The 26,284-nt window shown below is 36.0% G+C and overlaps 1 long non-coding RNA gene across 1 annotated transcript in view; it reads left to right on the plus strand.

Annotated features, from left to right (window-relative positions):
- The window catches only part of LOC106506814 (uncharacterized), a 208,978-nt gene that overhangs the window by 167,529 nt on the left and 15,165 nt on the right, over positions 1 to 26,284 (plus strand). The window contains exon 6 of the long non-coding RNA XR_014834253.1: positions 19,832 to 19,935. This is a non-coding gene — a long non-coding RNA (uncharacterized LOC106506814). The remainder of the gene's footprint in view (positions 1 to 19,831; positions 19,936 to 26,284) is intronic.

The raw sequence follows: 26,284 nt of genomic DNA on the forward strand, positions 1-26,284 counted from the left end.
ACCTACACCACAGCTCACGGCAATGCCGGATCCTTAACCCACTGAGCAAGGCCAGGGATCGAATCCGCAACCTCAGGGTTCCTAGTCGGATTTGTTAACCACTGAGCCACAATAGGAGCTCCTGGAGCCTGTATTTTTATACTCTTCTTATGTCTTGAAAATATGCTCTGGTCTGGCAGGGATCTCCATTGCTTTCTCTGAGATTTTAAATGAGTGACTAGTTGTAAGAAGCAACCAGCTAAGGTGGCTAGTTTTCTTGCATAAGAATATAAGACAAAACAAAAAAAGGTAATAGAGCCAGATACAAGTCTTATTTGACATCCATGTTTTCATAAAGACCTGTAACTATTTATCTAGTTATATTGGTCACTAGTTACAGGGGTCAGAAAATGGGTATGTGTTTGGGGAAATTTGTGAATAGGAGGATCTAAGGATAGGAAAAGGGAGGATAAAATTCTTAAACAGTACCAGGCCTAACTGGCCCAGTTCTCCTAAATGTATTTGGTCACTGTTAATTTCAAGTGGTTATATCAAGAACAGGCATTCCTTAACCTCACAAAGTCACGGTCAGTACCTCTAAATTTTAATATACTTAAGAATCACTTGGGCATCTTATTGAATTGCAGACTCTGATTCAGCATGGCTGGGATAGGGCCTAACCAGCTCTCAGTTATTGCTCATGCTGCTGATCCATGGACTGCTCTGAGTTGCAAGGATCTAGGCAATTTCTATGGTTCTGACACTAACCTACGTTCTTAACCCTTCTCATTTTGTGGTTTATCAGATTATCAATCTCATCTAAAACAAATAGCCAGTATTTCTCCAGCAAAGATGGGTTTATTCCAGGTCATCAGAGAATTGCAACCCTGGGTGGGCTACCATGGTGAACCACTTACAAGTCATTGCACAGCAAGGAAAGGAAAGGGCTTCTATAGAGGAGGAAAGGACCTTGGGAGGTCTACAGTAAACGAAGAGTTTATGGCTTTTCATAGGCTGAGTCCTCACCAGGTTACAAGAGCAGTCTTTCTTCTCTTGGATTCTAATGTTGTCCTAGAGTGTGGGAGTTCCCTCTTCTGATCTCCTGGTATTATTTAAATAAGGTTTTCATTTGTTAATTTTTTTACAGAGCACAGAATAAATTCCCCTGAGAGAATATAGGTGCATTCCCTAATAACTCATCACACCACCCTCTCATCGGTTGGCCTTTCATAATCCTCACTTCTGGGCACTCCTCAGTGTTTCCACATCTTAATAGCCACTCAGAACAATTTATTTTACCAGTGCTGCCACATTTGTGATTTATAGAAACCATGTGAAGTCAATGTAACATTATCAGCTTTACAAAAGAAAAATCAGAGTTCCAGTTAAGTTTATAATTTGCCCAAGGGTCTTTATGGTGCAACTCATAAAATCATAAGGACTCAATTTCAGGACCTCCAATTTCAGGTTCAAAATTATTTTCCCTAAAAACCACAGTTTCCTGTGTGAAATACAATGCTCTGAGTCTCCTTACCTATTTGGACAGCATATCAGCAATATAAACAAACAAGACTCCCATGCATAACTTTATAGATTTGGATATAAAACTCTACATAAATTTTAACTAAACCTCACAATACCCACATGAAGTGCCATTATTTTCACATTAGTATAAGAGAAAGAAAACAAATTGAAGCCACCTAGTTTGCCTGAGGCCAACAGAATGTGGAATACAATTTGTGATAAATTCAACTCAGTCATCATGTTCCATAGGCACACATGTTATCATAGATAAGGTATAATTGGTTCACAGAGGGATACCTATAATGCTCATTCTCTGGGTTACACGGAATGTTAACTTACCTAATGAGCTTCTTTCAGAGGGAGCTGGTTAATGTATTCAGTGAATCATAGTGTCTGCTTCAATTGACTATGTAACACAAAAGTTAAAACAAAACCCAACATGTCAATAAAAAGCAACACCTGTAATACAATGTAATGTGACTCCTAGGGGCTTCAGAAGAAAATGTGTTTTAAAAATTTCAATATAAGTTTAAAAGAGAGGTTATCCGCCACATTTTCATTATTACTACACTACTAAAATCAGTGGAATTCCCATAATTAAACAAGTATTTCCCTCTGCAATCCCTATGACCTGTGTTGGAGTCTCTACTTCTCCACTAGAGAAGAAAACACAGAAAGAGAAGAAATTGAAGGCAGAGGACTAGAATGAACTCCGTAATTCTGTACCAAATTATTATAAGAAATGAGGCCTCAGTGAAACCTTTCCACCTGATGACTTAGGTCTTTTCAGTATATCATCAAGCCAGTGATTTGAAGCACAGTTGATGATAATGTTTCTGTGATGGTTATTTTAACCAATTCTTGCACCATCACTTCAGTGGCTCTAAGGGGGTGAGATTTCATATACTGTCTATAGAAAACCTTGATAACCAACTTTCTCAGATGTTCACATTATTTGAAGCTTATTGGCAAGAACTTCATCCTTTCAGGACAGTGAGAAATTAACTATGTTCCATGCTAGGTGCAGTAATCTCCAAGTATTCTTCCAAAAGTAGTGTTAATATTATTATCTGTAGTTATTTTATGTTTCCGTTAGAGCAGACTTATTAAATTTGAAAACTGGAAAAAATGAAAAATTATCTGAGACAACAAAACAAAGAAAAGATATGTTACATAACATTAGTAGCAGTTTGGGCTATATAAAAAAGGTGGGAATAGTGTACATCCTCAAAAAGTTGAAAGGAGAAAATATGCGTCATATCTGGAAAACATTTTATACTGTATCTGGAATCATATTCCTTTTTTCTCCTCTTCCTTTATTATTTTTGCTTTCTTTTGCTAATTTTACTTTTGTTTCATACCTAGTTTTTCTTGCATGTGAAAACAAACTTTTAGTTGAATTTTTAAAATATATATCATCACAGTTGCAGTACATTGTGTAATTCAAACAAATTGTTTAATCAAATTCAAGCTGCTCCATTCCCTGAATCATTTAGTCAAGCATAAGGAAGTTAACCCAGCAGAATTGTACTTTAGTTATGGTTTAAACACAATTCAGACACATTAACATTCTCAAGCCCGTGGACAGAATAATGGCTTTTGCTTTGTTATGATGTGTTTCGCTTCCAACTCCCAAGGACAATAACTGTGCACTTTTGTTTATGACATGGAGTATTGTCTGTGACACTTGGGCATTTAGAACACTACAGTACATTGAGTATTGTAAATTATTTCCCTTTATTTAGAGGAAAGAAAGAGACATTGAAAATAAAATGTAGAGCTTTCTAAATAAAATGAGACTTTATGAGTTTGTTTCCTGTATTCCAAATTTCTAGGCTTTTCTGCTATTTCATTTGAAAAGAACTCTTCATTTAAAAGAGTCGATTCCATTTTAAAAATGGGTCTCTGGACCCATAAAAAGCAAAAAAAAAGAAAAAAACACTTCATTACCTGAACACTGGCCAAAAATGAAATAACTGTAAAGTATGATTATATGAATATATTATAAAAAATACTTCTAGATTGATACTAGTTTAGGGTAAAATAAAATTCCCAAGATACATATGCTTCCCTGTTTCATAGGCGTCTTTATATGTTCCCCACCAATTTTCTATTTGAAGGATGTCTGTTAGTTTGAATTTAATGCACATAAGTAAATTTAATTTTCAATGTCAATAAATTGTAAATCAGTATATCATTACATACAAACATAATTCAGAAGCTTGATGTGGTATATAAGTGAATGTCACATTTCTGGATGTCTACAAAAGACTATCTTTCTCCTAATGCAATGCAAAAATAATAGGTGGTAAGATAGTTGTTGAATGACTTTCTGAAAATCTCAAATGATCTCGATGTGGATCAGGCCTCCAATAGAAGGAAGCTTGCTTCCAAAGTCCTGGTTGCAAATACACAAAGCATAAAAATAAATTATTACATAGCTAAGAGAGATAGAGCCCTTCCTAGTTTCTTTGAACAATATACACAGCCAACTTATCACACCAGCCCCAGAGCTATTTAGGAGAAAGGTTTATTTTTTTATTAAATTCCATATGATTATTTGTCTGTAAATATCACAGCCAGGTCTAGGCATGCAATTACTAAATTGATTGTAGTGCTGGACTTCTCTTTTTCCTGTAGGTGACACCAATTTCCATTTTCTTGGGCAAGGAAACAGATTAGATACAGCTAAACTTGCTCAACTTGCTAAAATACTATAAAAGAAGTATCAAAAAATCCAGTATGAAAGAATAGATGGATGTTTTCTTCAGTATTGGAGGACTTAGCATTAAGGCATATGGGTCTGGAATGAGAAAATAATCTTCAAAATACAGCCATAATTTTTCATTTCCACATTAAAAACAGTTTTTCAGGAAAAAAGAATTTAAGTGAATACTCTGCTCCTCATCCTTTTTCTTTGTTCTCTGACTCACAGAACAAAGCTATCTGTTAACATATCAAACAGAACTCTTTCAACAATGTGTGGAAACTGACTTTTGAGGCAGCCAGAGAACATGTCCCAAAGAACTTTTGTCATCCAAAGTTTGAACCATATGAAATTGCCAATATCTGAATTTTTTTGCCAGAATGACAAAATTATTCACTTTAATCTATTATGTACTTTCAGATGCAACAACTCCCCAAAACAACAAAATGTTAAAGAAGAGTAAATGCTTCTGTTTCATCCAGAATGAGGTAACACCCTTTAGTTTTGTTGGGAGTAGGGTCTTTAATTTTTTTTTCAGAAATTTTATCTTTCTGGGAGAAAGTAGAAATTCATAAGGTAGGAAATAGAAGATAATATATATAATTACTAAGAATCCAGGTTTCTTTTTTTAGGAAAAAGTTACAAAGTAGGCAAACTATATATCTAACCTAATCAGGAAAAAAGTGAGAGGTCAAAAATATACATGATTAATATAATTTTTAAAAAACAAGGAATCAAATAATGACATTACTGACCTGTCTGCAATGAATAGGAAATTGTAGATAAAATGAGTAATTTCAAAGGAAGATATACTGTTAGTCAAATTCTACCCCATTAGAGATATAAAGTTCAAATAGACCAATTTCCACTGAAGATATTTTTATTAAAGAGCTACCTATGAAAAAATCATCAGGCCCAAGTAGATTCAGAGGAAATTTTGCTACTTTACCAAAAACAGATTCTTGCAACACTATGTTAGTTGTCCCAGAAAATAGAAAACAAAGGGAAATTTAGAAACTCTTTTTACTATGAGTAAAACAAAATGAAATTATGATAGCACACGTACAAAAAGAATCAATAGGCCAATATCATTCATAAATATTGACTCTAGAAATTGTAAACATTGTCATAGTAAGAAAACAATACACTATGACAATGGGAAATTTATTTCAAGAATTAAAGGTTTGTTTTTAATAGGAAATTCATTAATAAAATACATTAGAAATCAAATATGCAGAAACAAACAACAAAGTATGTGTGTATAATATATGTATATATATCTCAAAATGAAATACTTTATTTTATTTTTTTGATGACTGCTGGATGATTTCTGTTTATTCAAAAGCATGAGTTGCACAAAGATGTGACATTACCATTATTAACTTTTGTACATCTTCAATATCACCTTATGAAACACATTACTTTTCTTTCTTTGATTTTTGTACATGTTTGTTTATACTTAGCATTTTAGTTTCTTTATTTCTAAAAATACATACTTGTTTTTTTGATATATAGTGATTTTTCTTCATTACAGCTGGTTTACAGTGTTCTGGCAATTGTCTACTCTACATCATGGTGACCCAGTAACACATACATGTATAGATTCTTTTTCCAAACATTCTCATGCTCCATCATAAGTGACTAGACATACTTTCCAGTGCTACACAGCAGGATCTCATTGCTAATCCACTCCAAAGGCAATAGTCTGCCTCTATTAACCCCAAGTTCCCATTCCATCCTGGTCCCTCCCTCTCCCCTTTGGCAACCACAAGTCTATTCTCCAAGTCCTTGATTTTCTTTTCTGTGATAAGGTTCATTTGTGCCTTATATTAGATTCCAGATATAAGTGATATCATATGGAATTTGTCTTTCTCTTTCTGACTGACTTCACTCAGGATGAGAGTCTCTAGTTCCGTCCATGTTGCTGCAAATGGCATTATTTCATTCTTTTTTATGGCCGAGTAGTATTCCATTGTATATATATATATATATATATATATATATATATATATACCACAGCTTCCTAATCCAATCATCTGCCAGTGGACATTTGGGTTGATTCCATGTCTTGGCTATTGTGAATAGAGCCGCAATGAACATGCAGGTGCATATGTCTTTTTTAAGAAAAGTTTTGTCTGAATATGTGCCCAAGAGTGGGATTGCTGGGTCATATGGTAATTCTATGTATAGTTTTCTAAGCTACCTCCATACTATTTTCCATAGTGGTTGTACCAATTTACATTCCCACCAACAGTGACGGAGTGTTCCCTTTTCTCCAGGCCCTCTCCAGCACTTGTTTTTTGTGGACTTTTTTTTTTTTTTTTTTGTCTTTTTGCCTTTTTTAGGGCCGCTCCCACAGCATATGGAGGTTCCCAGGCTAAGGGTCAAATCGGAGCTGTAGCCACTGGCCTACACCAGAGCCACAACAACACAGGATCCGAGCCGCGTCTGCAACCAACACCATAGTTCACAGCAACGCTGGACCCTTAACCCACTGACCAAGGCCAGGGATCAAACCTGAAACCTCATGGTTCCTAGTCGGATTCATTAACCACTGCACCACGACGGGAACTCCCTTTTGTGGACTTATTAATGATGGCCATTCTGACTGGTGTGAGATGGTATCTCATGGTAATTTTGATTTGCATTTCTCTAATAATCAGGGATGTTGAGCATTTTTTCATGGCTTGTTGGCCATCTGTATATCAAAGAAAATGAAATATTTTAGAACAACTATGATAAGAAGTCATCAAAACCAGTGAAAGGAAAAAATTTAAGCTCTCATGAAAGGCGCAAAAGTAGATTTGGACAAATAGAAAAATATCACTTCATTCTTAGATAAGAGTAAATATGCAGCAGTGTAATGGGGAAAAATTACAAAGATATAAAACAAATGAAGGATATATAAGACCCAGATAAATGTAGAAATATTGCATGTTCATGAATAGGGATACTTTATATTGTAATTACCCCCAAAATTAATCTCTGCATTCAGTTTATCAAATCCTAAGTTTTAATTTAGAAATGGTAACAGAGGGAAGCTAAAATTCACATAAGAAAGTTTGTGCAAAAATAGCAAAAAATTTTGAAAGAGAAAAATCATAGGCCCAATGGAATATGAAACTTTAGTAATTGAAATGCCATGTGTATGTATATTAGATTAATAGGTCACATATGCATATATAGAAATATATTACATTAGAAATGATCTGCTCAGAAAGAACAGACTATTCAGTACATTATATTGTGACATTTTGCTATGTATTTGCAAGATAAATTCAGGTTCTAAATACAATGAGCAACACTCTGAAGTATTAGAGGAAAGTATAAAATTACTTATAAGATATAGGGTAGGAAAATTTTTAAAAATAAGATTGAAAAAGCAGATCTCAAAGAATTTAGCTCCATCAAACTTTCAAACAAATCCTATGTATGAGAAAGCACCATAAACAAAGTAAAAAGCTTAGCTATAGACTTGGAAAACAAACTTGAACCCAAAATTAATTTATTTATAGCTAATTTAAAGATAAGGAAACAAATTTTTTTAGAGGAATAAAAAAAATAGTTCGCCTATAAAAATCGCAGATAATGCATACGAAAAGTTGTTCAACCTAACTAGGCAACATGAACAGCAAATTAAATTATCTATGTAATAATTCTCTAACCCATTATGTTGGCAAAAATCAAAAAGCTTAAGAATATAGACTATAGATAAGTGAGAGAAGCAGATACAGCTATACCTTTCTGGTGGCTGTGTAATTTTATGCAGTCACTTTGAAGGGCTGTCCATCAGTGTTTAAACATTTTAAATATGCGTACTGTATAATGTAACAATTTTCCAACCCTAGAGAAACACAGAAACATGCATATATGAAGCATGTATAAGGATATTAATTTTATTTTCTTTTTTCTTTTTTTTTTTTTTCTTTCTTTAGGGCCGCACCCACAGCATATGGAAGTTCCCAGCCTAGGAGTTGAATCAGAACTGCAGCTGCCAGCTTACACCATAGCCACAGAAAACAGGATCTAAGCCACATCTGTGACCTACACCACACAGCTCATGGCAATGCCAGATCCTTAACCCACTGAGTGAGGCCAGATATTGAACTCACATTCTCAGAGATACTAGTTGGACTTTATTGCTGAGCCACAGTGGGAACTCCAGAGGATATTAATTTTAAACAACCCAAATTACTATCAGAAGAGAAACAGCTAATCAAAATGTCTATTTACACAATTGAATAATATGCAACAGTTAAAGCAAAAGGTAAATCTACAGGCACCTACCTAAAACTTCAGTATATTGCTACAAACAGGAAGCAAGTTGAAGGACAATCCGTAAAGGATAATAACACCATGAAAAACAAAAACGCACTCTTAATATTATGTTTTGTGTGTATGTGTATATGTGTATGTGTGCATATGTACATGTATTAAAAAGTAGATAATAAAAATAATAGGATTAAGGAGTTCCCGTCGTGATGCAGCGGAAACAAATTCAACTAGGAACCATGAGGTTGCAGGTTGATCCCTGGCCTCAGTCAATGGGTTAAGGATCTGGCATTGCCATGAGCTGTGGTGTAGGTTGCAGATGCAGCTCGGATCTGGTGTTGCTGTGGCTGTGGTGTAGGCCAGAAGCAACAGCTCTGATTAGACCCCTAGCCTGGGAACCTCCATATTGCCACAGGTGCTGCCCTATAAAGACAAAAGAGAAAAAAATTTAAAAAAAATAAATAAATAATAGAATCGAGGGTGATCTGAGAGGATATATGTTTTTTTCCATAGTATTTTATTTTTGTGGTTATTTTTATAAGTAATTAGTCACATCTTACATGTGAAGGACAGAGATAGTATACAAAAACACAAATATGCATGTTTTTAATCATAGATAATACATGTTAAAAAGGGCAAATTAATCAGTCACACCTGTTTTATCTATTACTCTCATAAATATTATAAACATTAATTATACACTGGGAAAAGTTTTGTTAAGAGGCACTTTCAGATCTTCTTGGTAGGAATATATATTGCTGCATCTTTTTTGGAAGATAGCTCTCAGCGTAACGTTCTTTGCGCTAAAAGCATTTATAGTCCTAGAGTTTTTGGCTTTTTCTTTTTACTCTATGCATGTGTCAATGTGAACGGAAAATATTTTAAAAAATATTGGCTAACTACTAAGTGAAATAATTAGTTATTAAATTTAAATAGAGCAAGGATAACCATTTATTCATACTCTTAATCTGAAGATGGTCTAAATATCTTAAAGACCCAAAGAATCCTTTTGTATTGTGAATGATTAAAGATACCTCTAGAGTGATATAGTGACAAATATTCTTTGCTTGACCAAACTTTAGTCAAGCTCTTAAACCTTCCCCTGGCCCCACCCATGGACGTCCTTGTAAAGTCTGGTCTTAGCAAGAACTCTGCTAAATCAGTTCGAGCAGAAACCTCTCCCCTGATACCTGGTCACCTGTAATATCTGATCAAACTCTTCATTCTACACTCCCCCCCAGGTGATGTCTGATCGCCCTGGACTGGTAGGTTTAGTCAGAATCTTTCCTTACCCTTCAGGTTTCCTCTTAGTAGTTTTTAATCCACTGACCACCAACCTGCTCCTTGGCTCTAAATTCCCACGTGTTCATATTTGATCCCAATTCTATGCTAAGATCTCTCTTCTCCTACTGCAGTCGTCTGTTTTTACTCTTCTACGGCCCAGCTCTCCTTTTTCTCTTACAAGAGAATAAGCACAAACACAATGAGGTAGGAACATATAAAAGGGACTCATTTCATTGAACATGGTAACAGAATGGTATTTACAAATCATTTAATAGAAGAAGTGTGGAACAAATAGGAAGAAAGCTTTCAAAGCTGACTAAAAGGAAGACACAGTAAGTCCTCATATACCAGGACAGGTTACAACAGTTGGTTTGTGTCCAGAATCCATTCTGACTGGTTCTTGGTTTCATGTTGAGTAGTCAATATACATGCTGTACTCTGGTAAATATATCTTACTATCATCCTGACTCAGAAATATATGAGAAGATATCTGTACGTGGAGAGAGAAGATGTGAAATATTTTCCTGTATGTGATTTTTGAGTTTATTCAATAAATTCAGAATGATGATGGAATGTGAGATAGTGGCCTTTGGAGGTAAAATTATAACTTTTCTCCTCAAAGTGAACCTTACTATACATTTGTATTTCATTTTAGAGCTAAATAGTTTTTAAACACTTAGGGGGGAATTTTAATATTTTAGGAGTTGAACATAGCATTTTTCTTGTGGGGAAGAATTGTGTTTCAAGAAAAATATCTTGATAAATCATTTGATTGAAAGAGGGTGGCTTGGCTCTTTGGCGGCCAAAATGAAAAAGGCGGTATCCAAACAATGCTGCTTAGCAAAGAGCCAGCATCTCAGGAGTATGGGGAAAATGAAGGAGAGATGAGGAGAGAAAGCACAAGGTAGGAGGAGGCAGGATGGTAGGAGTTTGGAGTACTGTGTAAGAAATCTGCAGGGGCCAAGGAGGCTGAGCCCTGCTGGCCCAGGAAGGGCCCACAGAGTCATAGGCCTGACCCAGCTGCAGTGTGGAAATAGCAAAGGTCTAGATGTGCCAGGAATCATGATGGAAAAAATGCATATGAAATAGACTTCTGAACTTTCAGAGGTCTGCTAGAGGGACCTCAAAGACGACCTGCAGGCCTTGAACATAATGAGATAGTAAGTCTCAGATCCAACTACTTGTGTGACCTCATCCTCAGCCACAAGGAATGGGGTACTTTGATTTCCATACGCCTCTATGTGTTGATGCTATTATTAATGATAATAACAGCTTATTTCATCGATTGCCAAAAAGTAAAAGATAGATGAGATACAAGCTAAACAAAGGTGTCAATTTTACCATCCTGCAATTCTCTGGACAGTGAGCAGTCTCCATCAACTCAAATTGCATGGAGGAAAGTTAATCACCAGAAAATTGAAGTCAAGCCTACTCATCTGCTCTGTTTTTGCCACTGCTGCACAAGTGTCAGCATTATGGCAGGAAGACATGTAACAATCAATACAAAAAGTAAACAAGTGAGTCTGAATGGAATCAAACTGAATCATAAACACTTATCCTCTCTGGTCAACAATAGATCAGTGAGACAGTGAGGTGGGGTGTGTGAGTGAGAGAGAGAGATTGTGTTAAGGGGCAGGAATAGAACCATCAGATCATTGAGCAAAGCCCCTATTCCAAGCACAGTAGATGTGTTCAGAACAGTTCTGTGAAGTGAAATAATTACCTGCCTTTTACAGATGAGGGAACATTTAGAGAGGTTGGAGAGACACTGGCAGTTTTACGTTTCTAAAATTTTCTGTTTGAAAATGTCTTTGAAAAAATGCTGGAGTTCCTGTCGTGGCGCAGTGGTTAACGAATCCGACTAGGAACCATGAGGTTGCGGGTTCGGTCCCTGCCCTTGCTCAGTGGGTGAAGGATCCAGCATTGCCGTGAGCTGTGGTGTAGGTTGCAGACGCGGCTCGGATCCCGCGTTGCTGTGGCTCTGGCGTAGGCCGGTGGCTGCAGCTCCGATTCGACCCCTGGCCTGGGAACCTCCATATGCCACGGGAGCGGCCCAAGAAATGGCAAAAAAAAAAAGAAAGAAAGAAAAGAAAATATGCTAAGTATTTTCTTGTCAGCTTTTAAAATCTGTTAATCGCAATACTGAAGTTACAGAGTGGCCTGGATTTGAAAGAAAATAACATATTTCTGCCTGGCTCCCCTTAGTGCTCTGTGTCTTAAAACTTTCACAAGTGGGAAAGGCCTGAAAGCCAAACAGAGTGAGTGATAGGAGGAATAATGGTTGGAAGAATTAGGGCAAACAGTGCCCCCCACTTTCAAAAAGCATCTGTTTTCTAGCCAAATAGTCATATCCATAGTAATTTGGTGGTGATTTCAAGGTTTCCCTAACCAAAACCATAAGCCCCAAGGTGTTCAAGTACTCCACTACAATCACTCCAAAAGTTCTGAAAAAAAGCTGCTTTTTAACAGACTTAATTAAGCAGGTTGCTTAAGTGAAGTAAATATCAGATTAAGACATCAGATGGACTTGGGTTTTTTTATCCTTGCTGGTGTTTACCTGACAAAAAGGATTGGCTTTAAGAAATGAGTCCCTGACTGGATATAGTTCCCAGTGCTATCTAGTCAGTGACTCATTTCTTAAAGCCAATCCTTTCTGTCAGGTGAACATAAGCAAGGATAAAAACCCCAGGTCTGCCTGATGTCTTAGTCTGATATTTTATGATGGAGAATAATGTGAGAAAAAGAATGTAATCATGTATGTGTGACTGGGTCACTTTGCTGTACAGTAGAAAATTGAGAGAACACTGTAAACCAACTATAATGAAAATAAAAATCATTAAAAAAAAAAAAGGAAGAATGAAATGAGTCACTGGTTTTGACCACAGATGGGGATGCGAAAATGTTGTCTCGTTAAGTGCTACCCTGGCACCAGCCGAGACTGATGGCGTCAAATCAGAAATATAACAGTGCAGGAGTTATATGTGCCACTGTGGCACAGCAGAAATGAATCCGACTGGGAATCATGAGGTCGAGGGTTCAATCCCTGGCCTCGTCAGTGGGTTAAGGATCCAGTGTTGCCGTGAGCTGTGGTGTAGGTTGCAGATGCAGCTCAGATCTGGTGTTGCTGTAGCTGTGGTGTAGACCATCAGCTACAGCTCCAATTAGACCCCTAGCCTGGGAACCTCCATGTGCCGTGGGTGTAGCCCTAGAAGACAAAAAGATACAAAAAAGAAAAAAATAAAGAAATATGACAATGCAGAACACACATAAGAGAGATGAAGAGAGCAGGGCAGGAAAAGGAGGCCAACACAAGCAGTTTTCTCTAGGACAGCCTTAGGAGGGAGAAGGGTGAGAGAAAAAAGTATGCTAGGACTAAATAAGACATACAGATTTCAAGTGGAGGCTGATTATGGTAAGAGCAAACAGTCTTTTAGCTGGCTTCTTTGAGGAGAAATTAATTGGATTTTTAAAAAATAACAATGTTAAAAGATTTGCCTTTATTGTAAAGGAAGTATCTGGAACCAGGTAAACCCAATCTTTGGGAGAATGTCTTGGACAGCATTTTAAAATAAAGATATAGGAACAGTTTCCAATCAACTGCCTTTGCAAGAAAGTGTGTGATTACACATTATTTGAAGGTGATTAAAAAGTTCCGTCTGAAGCATGTTAAGAAAGCCCCCTAGCAACTGTGTTTGTGGTTTATTTGCTTACTAAAATTTTCTTCGTAAATACTCTAAGGGAAATACTGTATAACATCTTTCAAAAATATATAAAATATGAACCATTGATATAGAATTTGATGAGCTTGCATTGTATTACCTTTGTGACTCAGAATAAAAAGCTGCTTAACTGCTAGAATAAAAAGAGAATTTGATAAATGTAGTAAGACCCTGGGTCTTCTACTGAGTGAGCCATGCTGAAAACTGTTTCCATCTCCATTGTCTGGGCCATCACTCTTACATTGGCTTTAATTAGCTTTGCATTGCCAGTGAACTCTAGTGGCTACATTAGTGCATTGACACATCCATTTGAGTTCTCAGTAAGACAGACACAGGGTCTGTTCAAATCATTTCATCTGTAAGTGCTGATTTTGTGAGCTCCTTGCCTATAAGTATTCTTGGAGGGTTAATTAGACATTTTTTTCTATGAAGATTTTATATTTTCTCAGAAAAAGCTACCGCAAAATTTAGTGATAGCACTTTACATAATTTCCCCCTTTACCTATTTTTCTTTCCCCTAATACTTTGTGGAGGAAAAAAAAAAAGTCACTTCCTCACAAAAAAATTGCACTAGATTAGAGCTCTAATTGTAACTTTAAATATTAACTGGTAAACTAGATTTCCTGTTAGGATATCACATGTATCAGAAGTCAAATGTGAAAACATGTGTGTGTATTATGATGATCAAATAGTTTTCTCAACTTTCTTAATTTTTCCTACAGAAGGATAACTCACACAAGAGTTTGCAGATAACTTACTTCTTTTGCAAATGGAACAATTCCAATATATGTATTTTAATTTGTATCACATGGGTTTAAATCATGAGGTTTATCATATGTACTTTATACAATCAGGTTCTTGAATATGAGCGAGTTACATGTCTCTAAAAATTCTTATCAAAAACAATAATTATCTAAATATCTGTGCAGTAAGTATTTTAAATTTTCTAGCAGGTTATCCTTACTGTGTGAAAGAAAAGCAAAGAAATAATCAGGAAGGACATAGAACTGCACTGGAGGATGGAAAAAGCATGTGCTCTGAAAACAGAGGGATCTGGAAATTTGGATTTACTTCTGTGTCTGTCCCAAATGAGTTGAAGGAGCATGGCATCTGAACCTCAATTTCATTATCTTGTATGCTGACGTAGCCACTCCAGCTCATGGCCTTGCTTCCTTTGCCTTTTTAAAAATACTTTAAATGATTTACAATCATTTCACTGTGCCTATATCTCCCAGTCTTGAGCTGTAGGTAGTAGTGTGGAGAAAAAAGAAGAATCTTCCATTACGATGCATTTGAGAGACATTGGAGCTCTTGAGCACTCTCTACAGGACGAGAGGAAAGTCTATTTTGGCAATGGGTATAGCGAGAGAAATGTAATTAGATGGATTCAAATCCTCTTTTGATGCAAAACTCGTCACTTTCTCTGTGAAGTTTTCTCACATCTTATTGGTTTGGTTTATTTGTTTCAAAGTAAATAATGTTGCTTAAAATGAGTTAATTTGACACTTGAAATTGTTCCATTGACCCTTGAAATTTGTTCCATCCATTGAAATGCAAGTCCAGGTCTAAATTTGTAATTCTTATTCATTTCCCACCGTACTTCTTTCTAAACTTTATTGACGAATGCTTATCACTGAAGTCCCAGAATGTATATGTAGGTATATTTTCATGGGTATCAGTGGGACTTCAGGTGGCCAATGTGCTCTCTTCTGCTGTCATTTTCAAAATTTAAATAAAGGCAGATGAGAAAGAGCATGGGCGTCCCTGGAGAGATGAGCATCACTGAACTGCAGTTCTGTTTCACTCCTGAGAGGGCAAACTATTAATTACTGTTATGGTAAAGATTTTCCAGATTATAAACCCTCATCTGCTTTCGTTAGAATTTTATTTACTGCGAAGTTACTAAAGCTAAAGCTTCAGGGCTCCTCAGGTCTTCTAAAGTCCTGCACCTGATTTTGTTTTTTTATGATTTTCATTTTTTTAAAAAAGTAAAACACATAACTGTGTAAGATTCAAGTTCTATAAAACCTGGATCTGCCCCCAAATAACAAATAAATTGTACTTTTTCTGAAAGAATATTTCAGAAGCTGCAGTTCCTGAAAAATGACAATGATAATTATTCACAATCATAATTTTATTACAATTTCTCATTATGTATTTGCTGAGGCCCTTTCTTTTTTTTTTTTTTTTTTCTTTTTGTCTTTTGTCTTTTTTGTTGTTGTTGTTGTTGTTGTTGCTATTTCTTGGGCCGCTCCCGCGGCATATGGAGGTTCCCAGGCTAGGGGTTGAATCGGAGCTGTAGCCACCGGCCTACCCCAGAGCCACAGCAACGCGGGATCCGAGCCGCGTCTGCAACCTACACCACAGCTCACGGCAACGCCGGATCGTTAACCCACTGAGCAAGGGCAGGGATCGAACCCGCAACCTCATGGTTCCTAGTCGGATTCGTTAACCACTGCGCCACGACGGGAACTCCTGAGGCCCTTTCTTTTTGCTAATCACTGTATAGGTATTTTTTTGCCAATATTTTTTAATAGTTATTTCCCCAATTTTTTTTTTCTACTGTGCAGCATGGTGACCCAGTTACACATACATGTACACATTCTGTTTTTGCACATTATCAGGCTCCATCATAAGTGACTAGACATAGTTCCCAGTGCTGCACAGCAGGATCTCATTGCTAATCCATTCCAAAGGCAATAGTTTGTATCTATTAACCCCAGATCCCCAACCACCCCACTCCTTTCCCCTTCCACTTGCCTAGCACAAGTCTATAGATATTTTATAAACATTATGTCACATTCTCAGAGCATGTGTTCAGTGTAGGAAACCAAGGTAGATGTACAGTGATAGATAGGGGCTGGCAGTGATTCAATCCATGGTTCTTTACTCTAAAATATTTTCTAAATATTCATACTACATCATTCCTTAGTGTGGTAAAAGTGACTACTTTAAAAAAAATCCTTTTACATGTCTCTATGCATTAACTAAAAATCAACAGAATAGCGTAGTGAGTTGGCATATGGCTTTCAAATTGTTTATTTAGTTATAGGTCATGCTATGTCAAATCACTTCTGACTTTAAAAGACCAAATAATCCATTTACAAGTTGGGTAATAGTCTGTCAGGTCTGCATGCTGAAAACATTAGTGGAAGATGAATTAACCAATCAGCAAGGTAGTTAAATGCTGGTAGCTACAAAATCTGAAAGGGTGAGTGTTAATTCAAATAATGTTAAATGGTATTCATGGGATAAGTGAACTATGCCTAACACTTTAAAAATAACTCAGGTATAGAATGGTTCAAAAATGCTTCCTTGAGGATATTTATAGAGACACTACAATTTTATTTCTCAGTTGAGGTAACTCTCCATTCAAGACATTACACTTAATGTGTATGTGAATATTTTGTGAATCTGGCCTATGGAAAGTATTTTCCATAAATTTTTGAGTGTTAAAAACCCCTGAGTGTATACTAATCTCAGTATTTCAGGCCCAGAGAGCTCAATAGGCTGCTAGCCTACTCCAAAGGGCCCCATATATCTAGGATAAATTCACAGTTTCTAAGCTGGGGACACTGACATATAAAACTAGAATGTGAATTAACTATTTTGCAATGGACATCTATTGCCAAAATGGCTCCTGCAAACTCATGTCTTTTGGGTAGGCCATTTCTCCCAGTAGGAAAGTTACATAAAATCCAAATTATGAATAAAAATAAAATGAATAAGCATAGTATCAGAAAGCGGACAGTAATTGCAAATCATTGCCCACACGTGACTCTGATTCTCTTCTTGTACTTTGAAGATCCACTGCCTCCCTTTTTTGACTGCTGCATCTTTTTTTTTAATTTATTTTTTATTGTTATTTCCCCTAACACTTTTTTTTTCCACTGTACAGCATGGGGACCCAGTTACACACACATGTATACATAATTTTTTCTCCCATTGTCATGCTGCCTGGTAGGTATCTAGACATCGTTCTCAGTGCTATGCAGCAGGATCTCATTGCTAGTCCGTTCCAAAAGCAATAGTTTGCATCTGTTAACCCCAAGCTCCCAATCCCTCCTCCTCACTCCCTCCCCCTTGGCAACCACAAGTCTATTCTGCAAGTCCATGATTTTCTTTTCTGTGAAAGAAAAGGTTCATTTGTGCCTTATATTAGATTCCAGATATAAGGGATATCATATGGTATTTGTCTTTCTCTTTCTGACTTACTTCACTCAGGATGAGAGTCTCTAGTTCCATCCATGTTGCTGCATATGACACTATTTCATTCTTTTTTATGGCTGGGTAGTGTTCCATTGTGTATATATATCCTGCTTCCTCCTAATCCAATCATCTGTCAGTGGACACTTGGGTTGATTCCATGTCTTGGCTATTGTGAATAGAGCTGCAATGAACATGCAGGTGCATGTGTCTTTTTTAAGGAAAGTTTTGTCTGGATATATGCCCAAGAGTGGGATTGCTGGGTCATATGGTAATTCTATGCATAGATTTCTAAGGTGCCTCCATACTGTTTTCCACAATGGTTGTACCAGCTTACATTCCCAGCAAAGGCGCAGGAGGGTTCCCTTTTCTCTACACCCTCTCCAGCATTTGTTTTTTTGTGGACTTATTAATGATGGCCATTCTGACTGGTGTGAGGTGGTATCTCATGGTCGTTTTGATTTGCATTTCTCTAATAATCAGCAATGTTGAGCATTTTTTCATGTGCTTGTTGGCCATTTGTATATCTTCCTTGGAGAAATGTCTATTCAGGTCTTTTGCCCATTTTTCGATTGGATTGTTGGCTTTTTTGCTGTTGAGTTGTATGAGTTGCTTGTGTGTTCTAGAGATTAAGCCCTTGTCAGTTGCATCATTTGAAACTATTTTCTCCCATTCTGTTAGTTGTCTTTTTGTTGTCTTTTTGGTTTCCTTTGCTGTGCAAAAGCGTGTCAGTTTGATTAGGTCCCATTGGTTTATTTTTGCTCTTACTTCTGTTGCTTTGGGAGACTGACCTGAGAAAATATTCATAAGGTTGATGTCAGAAAGTGTTTTTCCTATGTTCTCTTCCGGGAGTTTGATGGTGTCTTGTCTTAGGTTTGAGTCTTTCAGCCATTTTGAGTTTATTTTCATGCATGGCGTGAGGGTAGAAATATCACTTTAGACCTTAAATGTTTAAGCACTTAACACAGTCCTGTTAAGTACCATTAAGGACTGCATGTTGTCAAAATAAGAATAGAAGCATAAACAAATGATCATATCCTGCAGTACATAACAAACCAGCATCACTGGACCTGAAGAGGATCAAAGTTAAAGACTCAAGTAATCACCTTGGATAGAGAAGGAAAGTGCAGTGGGAGTAGAATGAGAAACTGGCAAGGCAAAGCAACCTACACAGAACATAGATTTTAAGGTGCAGTAGATTTCATTGAGTATAGTCAGTGATACAGTAACATTGGGAAGTGGTACCCATATTCTATGCTCTTAAAAAACTTGCTGGGTATATTAGAGAATTAAAGTATACCATCCCTAACTTTCAGTGGTGTCCTCACCAAGAATAACATCAAAACAGAGGAAGTAAATAAAGGTTCTAGCATTTAACATCTTACTTCTTATTACTGATGGTATAAGTGAAATAGGTTATTTTCTCATTCAAAAACATGCTGCATTTATCAATGCACCTTGTTATCAAAACATTTCTGTTATATTGCACCTATTAGAAATTTGAAGTGAGGAAAAATCTTAGGTGAGAATAAATATTTAAAATAATTTGAACTTGATTATTAAATCAATAAATAAAAGGCTGATTTAATGTGTGGAATCTTGATTTTTGCAACTCCTTTCCAAATTTCATACCAAGGTCCACAGACTGTATTAATAGCAAAAAAAAAAAAAAGGCCCATTGCTTTACTAGTCATTTTTGCAGTGAGTTGATCTCAATAGCAAGTAGAGCCGTGGATAGAATGAAGACTGATCACTAAGGGTCTCTGCTGTGGCTTTGATATTAATCATCAGAGAAGACGTTTCTATAGAGAACAATACCTAAAAATGGAAGGTCCAGGTCAACTAAGTCAACACCTAATATAATTATATACGGTTAATAATTAATATAAGTATTTTGACATGTCCTGGGTTATTCAAAGAGGAAAAGAGACAGTGTGATTGTTATTTGAAAAGGTGCCATTAAGTGCTTAGATGATCTAGCCAAAAACATAGCAGATGTATTACCCTCTGACTTTTTATTTTCAGTTTTAGACAATGCCATAAAATACTGTGAAACAAAACAAAACAAAACCTAAACATATTTGCTTCTGAGAGAGTTCAAGGATTGCCTAGGATAAACTGTACCTTCCATTTTATATAGGCTTTTCCTAAAAGAAAATGTGGATTCAACTTAAGGCTCTGCGTGATGAAGAGCTTGAAGGAAGTATAGTGATGTCAGCAGCTTACCTTGAATGCATCAAAAAGGTAAGATGGATTAAAAAAAGGATAGAGAGATGAAAAGATGCCTAGATATGTGACAAAGTAGCTATGGTAAAATTTTATTTGTGGAATCTATGTGGTGGTTATGTAAGTGTCCACCATAAAAGTTTCTCAAAATTTCTGTATGTTTGAAAATGTTGATAAGATGTTGAAAAAGTGAAAATACATTGTAGTTACTCCTAGAAAGGGCAACAACTAGAAGGGGCACAAGGTGGGTGTTGGGGGATGCTAAGACTATTCTGTTTCTTGATCTGGGTACTGGTTACTGGGAGAGTTGACCTTATGAAAACCAAAATTGTTTTTGAATACTTATGATGTTTGTTTCTGTACATATATTATGCATTTCAGTTAAAATTAAGAAATTTTAATATCATAACCAGTATCATTCTGAACCCTTTAATGGCAAGTGAGAGAAACCCAGTCCTAAAAAATTACTCATGTGGTTGAGAATTCCTAGGGCATAGCTGGGTTTAGACAAATCTGGACCACATGGCATTGTCCAGGCTCTGTATCTCCAGGTTTATTGGTCTCTGTTTGATTGCTGGGTCCCAGTCTCAAATGGACCATATTCTGTCTCTTGATCTCTCTCTTAGACAATAGTCTTCCTTCCCTTAGCAGTTCAGATGATTATCAGTGGTCTCATTTCTATGTCACAGTAACGTAAATATTTTGGTTAGAGAGGTTGTCCATTCTGATATATAACTGATAAATCACAGCAAAGACTCTGATGAAGCTAGCCTGGGTCATTTACTCTCATTGAAATAATTAGTGAGGATGATGAGGTTCTTTTATTCATTCATCAGGGCTCCTGTGCACGCATTTGCCGCCAGGAACCTGGAGATTGGCCTGGTATCAGAATAAAAATTTATGAAGGGTAATAAGCTAAAGGAGGAAGGTTAGAGAGAAAAAAAATATGTATTTTTGGGGGCTTCAAATCCAGCCTATAATATCATCCCACCATGGTGAATATAAAAACTAAAATGAAACAATACTAAACTAAATCTAGTCAAGATTTATACACATACACACAGAATACATAGACATACATAACATAATCAAACATATATAATTGTTTACATATGCATATATAATATCAAAATATATATGATATTATATGTGTACATATATGCATGTATGTATCTTGTGTACATATGTGTATGCATTTATATACGTGTGTGTATATGCATACACACACCTGTATAGTATGTACTATTTTGAATTTCCTGTATTATCAGAAACATTCTTCTTATGATTGTGCAGATAGTCTTGGAACTTGCAGTATGAGAAAGATTTATGCTCTTTCAACTACACATTCTGAGAATCATGGTAGAAGGGAGAATAATGACCCTTGAAAGTAGGATGAAATCTAGAAAGGCAGTTCAAGCTACAGAAGGATTTATAAACTCCCAAATGAATAATGAGTTGGACTTGAAAATACTCTAATTACCTAGAGAAAAAATGACATGAAATTAATGTCTGTAGAAAATAAATAATGTGACTTCTTGAAAAGGATAACAACACATCCTGGGATTTACAAATTAGACAAGGTTCAGTCAGTTGGAGCTGAAGAAAAAAAATGCTGTTGCCAAATCAATCATATAATGACTCTAATGATTTATTCTTTCACCATACAAAGAAAGCCAGATAATATTATCATTCCCTGAAAAAGACTTAAACAAGCCAGAGAAACTCCTATTATTATAGAATCTATGCTTTTCTTTTTCTTTTTTTATTAGTTAGTTGTTCTGATCTACTATAGTTATTCAAGAAGACACAGAGAATACAGCAGTTACGTGGGTAATATTTATTTACCATCAGCAAGGTAAATTATTCAAACAACTATGCCTCCCATTTTATCACATTAGATTTGACGTTTTATACACATGCACATATATGTAAATAATGTCAAACGTATATTCCTTAAAAACATATTCTTATCCAATATCTAGCTGTTTCCCCTGCCATATAGCATTCCCCTGTATGGATATATTCCATGCTTTAATTCCTTGTCTGTCCTTGTTTGTTTATTAATATCTAAGGTGACTAAAATTTGTGTTTGATATTACTAGAATTACACAAGTTAATTTTGGCTATTATATACCTGATATATAATTTTTCCATACATTCAGCTTGTATTTACCATTGTATTTTATATGTGTATCCATAAACAACACATCCATGGAAGCTCTTGTTCATCAATATATTCTAACAACCTCTGTCACTTAACAGGTAACTTCAATTTTATCGTGAACACCATGTTTTGATTTGTTTCTATAGCTTATCTTTGTAATTTTTATTTACTCTGAATTTTTTTTTATTTGTCATTTTTCACCCTTTTTGGTTGGCAGACTGTTTTTTGTTCTGTTTTGTTTTCTCTTTCCGATTTGGCAGTGATACATAATGTCTCTAATCTAGTAATTTATCCTGATTATCACTTAGCAATATTACATGTTGCTTAGAATGTCCCGCTTCTTCAGAGAAATCTGTGGAAGGTCCTTCAGTCAGGTAATGTTAGCAATAATCTCTCTGAATTTTGATTATTTGTAAATGCCTGTATTTCTACATATTCCTTGAATAGTATTTTACCTTGATAGAAAATCATGCAGTTTCAGTTATTTTTCTCAGCTCTTTTAAACTACTCTGTTTTGTCGAAATTCTGTCCTCAGTCTAAGAACACCCTTTGTCATGGCATTCTGATTTTTTTTCTGATTTCTCTTAAGATCTTTGCTTTCTCTTTAGTGTTCTGTGGGGTCACTGCAATGTGATATAGATTCATTTGCTGGATTCAAGCTTGGGACCTTGTATGCTTTTAAAATCTGATGCTTCCTTTATTTTCTGCCTTGTCATCTATGTTGCTCTCTAATTTATGCTGAAAATCTTCATAATATTTCTTCATATATCTTTGTAATTTTTGATTGCTTACTAAAGCTTAGTGGACCTATATATATCGCAGTATCATAATGCATTAACTGAAGATAAGTTTCTCAATATAATGTTTAATTTTTTTCCTGCTGGGTAGCACAGGAAATTTACTTCAAGAGATCGGTTTCTATTATCATTTACCAGCTCTAGGTTTCCTTAATAATATAAGTAGTATAAATTTAGACACCCAGTTGTTTGTGAGGACAAGTTTGTGATTATGATCTTTAAAGAGCCATTATTTTCTTCCCAGCCTGAGCTCAGTTTATTTATTTATTTATTTATTTTTATTTTCCCACTGTACAGCAAGGGGGTCAGGTTATCCTTACATGTATACATTACAATTACATTCCCCCCCCCCCTTTCTTCTGTTGCAACATGAGTATCTAGACAAAATTCTCAATGCTATTCAGCAGGATCTCCTTGTAAATCTGTTCTAAGCTGTGTCTGATAAACCCAAGCTCCCGACCCTCCCACTCCCTCCCCCTCACATCAGGCAGCCACAAGTCTATTCTCCAAGTCCTTGATTTTCTTTTCTGAGGAGATGTTCATTTGTGCTGGATATTAGATTCCAGTTATAAGTGATATCATATGGTATTTGTCTTTGTCTTTCTGACTCATTTCACTCAGTATGAGAGTCTCTAGTTCCATCCATGTTGCTGCAAATGGCATTATGTCATTCTTTTTTATGGCTGAGTAGTATTCCATTGTGTATATATACCACCTCTTCTGAATCCAATCATCTGTCCATGGACATTTGGGTTGTTTCCATGTCCTGGCTATTGTGAATAGTGCTGCAATGAACATGCAGGTGCACGTGTCTCTTTTAAGTAGAGTTTTGTCCGGATATATGCCCAAGAGTGGGATTGCAGGGTCATATGGAAGTTCTATGTATAGATTTCTAAGGTATCTCCAAACTGATCTCCACAGTGGCTGTACCAGTTTACATTCCCACCAACAGTGCAGGAGGGTTCCCTTTTCTCCACAGCCCCTCCAGCACTTGTTATTTGTGGACTTATTAATGATGGCCATTCTGACTGGGGTGAGGTGGTATCTCGTGGTAGTTTTGATTTGCATTTCTCTTATAATCAGCAATGTTGAGCATTTTTTCATGTGTTTTGCTGGCCATCTGTATATCTTATTTGGAGAAATATCTATTCAGGTCTTTTGCCCATTTTTCCATTGATTGGTTTTTTTGCTGTTGGGTTGTATAAGTTGCTTATATATTCTAGAGATTAAGCCCTTGTCAGTTGCATCATTTGAAACTGTTTTCTCCCATTCTGTAAGTTGTCTTTTTGTTTTCTTTTTGGTTTCCTTTGCTGTGCAAAAGCTTTTCAGTTTGATGAGGTCCCATGGGTTTATTTTTGCTCTAATTTCTATTGCTTTGGGAGACTGACCTGAGGAAATATTCATGATGTTGATGTCAGAGAGTGTTTTGCCTATGTTTTCTTCCGGGAGTTTGATGGTGTCCTGTCGTATATTTAAGTCTTTCAGCCATTTTGAGTTTATTTTTGTGCATGGTGTGAGGGTGTGTTCTCGTTTCATTGCTTTGCATGCAGCTGTCCAGGTTTCCCAGCAGTGCTTGCTGAATAGACTTTCTTTTTCCCAATTTATGTCCTTGCCTCCCTTGTCAAAGATGAATTGACCATAGGTGTCAGGGTTTATTTCCGGATTCTCTATTCTGTTCCATTGGTCTGTCTGTCTGTTTTGGTACCAGTACCACACTGTTTTGATGACTGTGGCTTTGTAGTATTTCTTGAAGTCTGGGAGAGTTATGCCTCCTGCTTGGTTTTTGTTTCTCAGGATTGCTTTGGCGATTCTGGGTCTTTTGTGGTTCCATATAAATGTTTGGATTGTTTGTTCTAGTTCTGTGAAAAATGTCATGGGTAATTTGATAGGGATTGCATTGAATCTATAGATTGCTTTGGGTAGTATGGCCATTTTTACAATATTGATTTTTCCAATCCAGGAACATGGAATATCTTTCCATTTCTTTACATCTTCTTTGATTTCTTTGATTAAAGTTTTATAGTTCTCGGCATATAGGTCCTTTACCTCCTTGGTCAGGTGTATTCCGAGGCATTTGATTTTGTGAGGTACAATTTTAAAAGGTATCGTATTTTTGTATGCCTTTTCTAATATTTCATTGCTGGTATACAGAAATGCAACTGACTTCTGAATGTTAATCTTATATCCTGCCACTTTGCTGAATTTATTAATCAGTTCAAGGAGTTTTGGGGTTGAGTCCTTAGGGTTTTCTATGTATAGTATCATGTCATCTGCATACAGTGACAGTTTTATCTCTTCTCTTCCTATATGGATGCCTTTTATTTCTTTTGTTTGTCTAATTGCTGTGGCTAGGACTTCCAAAACTATGTTGAAGAGCAGTGATGAGAGTGGGCATCCCTGTCTTGTTCCAGATTTGAGTGAGAAGGCTTTGAGTTTTTCCCCATTGAGTATTATATTTGCTGTGGGTTTAACATAAATGGCTTTGATTATGTTCAGGAATGTTCCCTCTATACCCACTTTGGCGAGGGTCTTGATCATGAATGGATGTTGAACTCTGAGCTCAGTTTAATACAGAAAAATTCAAAACTTCTTAACTCATCTTTATGATTTTTTTTCCTAATCTGGTCTCTCATTACTTGAGAATACCAAGTGTAAGCAGTTATTTCAGATCCAAACTTTCCAAATTTGTTATCATCTCATAGGTCACTGAGTTTTGTTTTGTTAAATATTTTCTCTTCATTTTTCTACAAATGGATAATTTATTTCTCTTTATCTGTCTTCAGGTTCTTTGAATCTTTCCTTTGTCGTCTCCATTCTATTATTGTCTCTTCTCCATTCTACTGTTCAGGGATTTTTTAAATTTTTCATTTATTTTACCTTTTCACTTCTATCATTTTTACAATTTCAAATACCAATACGAATTTTTCAGTAATTTCAAGGGAGTTTAGCATTACTTCATGGAGCATGGTTATAATGGTTGCTTTAAAATCTGATAATTCCTACATTTAAGTCATCTTGCAATTTTTATTTGTTGATTATCTTTTCCCTTAAGAATTACTCATATTTTCCTGGTCCTCCATATATTGAATAATTTAGATTTTACTGTAGCCATTTGGTACATTATTTCATGGTACTCTGAGTTCTGCTAAAATCTTCGGAGAAAGTACATAGTGTTTTGTTTTAGCCATCAATACATCTAGATTCTGACTGTAGCTTCTGTCTCAGCTTCTTCAAGCAGTGTTTTCAGTATAAGTTCAATTTCAAAGCCTTTGCTCTGCCACTTTGGGTCTGTCTCATACATTCACTTCTTAAGTGTGAGTATGAAGCTAGGATTTCAGTGTATATTGGAATTAAAGTCTCACAGCCTCTGATATGATGCTTTGGGTCTATACCACGTGTGCGTATT

Source organism: Sus scrofa, chromosome 18 (assembly GCF_054392235.1).
Source record: "Sus scrofa isolate SSC_HxYL_T2T_F1_AM1 chromosome 18, Sscrofa_HxYL_maternal_Yorkshire_Landrace_v2.0, whole genome shotgun sequence".
NCBI lineage: Eukaryota > Metazoa > Chordata > Mammalia > Artiodactyla > Suidae > Sus > Sus scrofa.